Source organism: Marmota marmota, unplaced genomic scaffold (genome assembly GCF_001458135.2).
Source record: "Marmota marmota marmota unplaced genomic scaffold, marMar, whole genome shotgun sequence".
Taxonomy (NCBI): Eukaryota; Metazoa; Chordata; class Mammalia; order Rodentia; family Sciuridae; genus Marmota; species Marmota marmota.
This window is the reverse complement of record NW_026000174.1, coordinates 57,336,375-57,340,109: the sequence shown is the minus strand read 5'-3', so window position 1 is coordinate 57,340,109 and position 3,735 is coordinate 57,336,375.

The window sequence follows — 3,735 nt, the reverse complement described above, 5'->3', positions numbered from 1 at the left end:
CATGGATTTAAGGAAATGGGTGAATCTGGGACTAATTTAGCCTGTCTTCTAAAATGTAGAAGTGAATAAAAGCTTCAAGTTGCAAATTTAAAGTGAATCTGCTTCAGACAGAATTAGAGAAGCATTTTTTATTCTCATTTAAATACATGACTCCAAAATTGCCTTGGGAAGGAAAAAAAGCAACTGAACATACTTAACTTATAAAAGAGTAAGCAAAGCAAGGAAGAATTGCACTTGGAAGTAATTTAATCATATTTGATAGTTGCTGGAAATTAGTAAAATCAATGCCTCAGCCAGTATCTAAGGCACGTAGGCACTTGTGGAAGATAGAAATTCTGGAGGCTTCTCTGAAAGCACTACAATCCAAGGAAAGAAAATGGAAATAGAAAGCATGCACAGCAGTTTCTGATGGACATGGGCACTACTCTGTGGGTAAGGAATATTGGTAGACAGGGAGATGAGAAGCAAATGAAAACAGTAACTATTGCTGTGTTCCAGGAAAATATTTCAGGGTTCCCAGTGGTGATGATGTTGCAATGGATACAGTAGAAGGCAAGCATCCCTTCTCCTCCTGGCCATTGAGCATAGAAGAGTATGGAATGCCACTGCATTATATCTATAAGAAATATAGATATGAGGAACAGATAAAGTCCTCTTCCTTATGTTGCTTCATTCTAATTTACATCTTTCTTATCTATCTATGAAATTTACAAGTGTTAGTTTTTTATTTGATATTCACTTCTGTTTGAGTGCATGCAGAAAATCTCATGAAGGCAAGCAAACCTGTAGGTAATAGTAATGTTGTGGTGTTTACTGTGATCAAAGAGCACTGGATTTCTAAGATACCCATGCAATTGATTCACCATCTCAATCAAGACTCTGGATCACAGTCCTACCTTGGGAATACCACAGTGCCTCCTGCCTACACCAGAACATAATTGTTAAGGCAAAATTATATGACAGTGTGAATAGAACTTCTACTAAGGTAAGGGTTTTTAGAACTTTATTTTTTATGCATCAAGAATATAAAACATTTTCAGGTGAATGTGGAGACTCTCATGCTAAGTGAAATTAGCCAAACTCAGAAACTCAAAGGTCAAATGTCTTCTCTCATATGCAGAAGCCAGAATAAAATAAAGGAAAGGGGGAGGGAAGAATAGGATAACACAAAGAACCAATCAAGTGTAAATTAATAGATGAGCAAAAAGAAGTCAGAGTAGAGAAAAAAAGAATGAAGGGGACAGAATTCTTGAAGGAAAAGAGGGAGGGAAAAGGGGGATCATGAAGTGAAATCGATTTTCATGTATGTATGAATATGTTGTGATGAACTCAACTACTATGTATAACTATTAAGGCTTAATAAAAAAAGAATATGACACATTTTCAAATTTTACCACAGTGAATACTTTTTAAAATTTGGTCTTCCTCCAATCTCTGATACCAAAAATACAATCTCCTCTTGAACTCTGAGACTATGAACACTTTGTAATCGCCTGATGTGAACAAAAATCTTACCATCTAAAGCATACACATCTATTTCTTTTCTTTTTATTTTTATGATCATATCAAAAGTTTATTTAATGATTGTATTACAATGTCTCATTGGAAATGCATATTTGGAACACAATATATGGGTTTTAATATTTTTAAAAACTTGGAGTCTTATCATATGCTGTCTTTGCCTGTGGTACAACTACAGAAATAACATTTTTAGTGAATGTGCCTTATAATAAAATCCTTCTGATGTTGAAAAAGTCAACCTCCTTCCCCAGAACTGCTCTAGATTTTGTAAATATTAATTTAGAATATATTTTAAAGGCCCGTGTGTGTATGTGTGTATGTGTGTGTATAATTTTTTAATGTTTGCATAAAAATACCATTCCTGATTCATTCAATCTCACGGAGGCTGATATGGGCACTAAATTGTTATCTATCTTTCACCTCCAGGGAAAGGGCTGTTAGGAAGCTCTTTGTGACCATGAGTGGCTATATAGTTCTATAAGAAATATATTTTAGTATTTATTATAAATACTATTATTTATGAATGTAGAAAATTACCCCCTAAGAGATTGTGCCCATTTAAATACCTACCAAGAATATTTAGAGTAACTGTTTTCCACATCTTTCTCATTAACTATTTATTAAAAGATATTTATTTAAAAAATCACAGTTTTAGTTCGAGAACTGAAAAGATATTTCTTTGGAATTTTAATTTGAACTTACTTTTCAATAAAAATCAAACCTCTTTATGATTCTTTCTAATAAGAAAAGGGTGTCTTTTAAAATTGGCACTTTGTCAATTCTGTATGTGTTCTTTTTTTTTTTTAAGTTGACCTGTGAAATCCACTTAAATTTGAAGCAAATATGCTTTCTTAAGTCAAGAGATTTTTACACATATTTTATTCACTTCATAGTTAACTTTTGTTTTTGACTGTGCCATTATTTGGAGAACATATGTGACAAGGTTCATAGAAAAATTTAATCCTGTATTTTGTATAGTCAAAACAAACAAATGATCACTTTATTTCTATATTTTCTCCCTTGAAGTCAGGAAATGGAATACCTGATAATATCAGTTGTAATTCTATTGCAAGTTTCAGCTGTAACTTGGAGCATTTACTGCTAACATTTCTAAAAATCCTTAGTCATGAACCTGAAATTTGGAAAAATACTCTTATTGATGTATGTTTTCCTCTTTTTCCTTTATTTTAATGTGTCTCCTAGGGTCTAAAAAAACATATTTAAATATTCAGAAACATAAAGAATAAAAAAAGAATTTAAGTATATATAACATAATGTTATAAAAAATTGTAGATGCTGAATTTGGACATAAGACATTTCAAGAGGTAAAGAGAGATTGACTTAGTTAAACAACAGATTTAACTAACTCTTGTTGGACTGGATCAACTCTCTTGTTCATTCACAAAATTTTGCTTAATATTTTTATTATTTTCCTTTCTCTTTTCTCCTCTTCTATTCTCTCCTCTTCTTTTCTCTTCATGAAGGCAATCTCAAATGTTTAGGAAGTTATTTATTAATGTTCAGAATATTTTAAAAATAAATATACTAAACTGCATTGACAGATTCAAGAAGGTTAAAAGTATACTGAAGTAAATTCATTATCTCTGTTTCTCTCTTTCCCTCTCTCTCACTCATTGAATATGTGTGTTTGTGTGAAAGAAGTGATCTCAAATGTTTAAACAATCATTACTGAAATGTTCAACATGCTTATTTTATAACTACATTTTAATAGAAGCACCAGCTTCAAATTATGTGAATGTCTATTGAAATAAATCAAGCTTAAGCATTCTTGAGATTTTCAGTGCATCAACCTACTGTTGATAGCTCCTTCCTGAGGACTGATGGAACATATTCATCAGTTTGGAAAGCTATCTACTCACACACCAAGTACCCTAAAGTAATGTGTAATTTGCTTGATGAAGCATTTGCATTTTTATTATATTTTCTAAGTCTTATTTAATCATTGTCATATCCAATCTGGTACATGCAGTAAGATAGTTTCTAGAAAATTCATGTTATCCAGAAAAAAAAATACCCAGAATGAAAAGTGATTGGAACCTATTGGGAGTTCTCACTGAAAGCCCCTCTTGTAAAGTTGTAGTTTAGTGACAAAGAATATGTGTTCTACTTCAAATTTAGTATTTATTTTATAATTTTTCTTTTCTTCTTTGCAGATTGTTTCAAACCTGAGATATCCCCACACCAAATGAAACC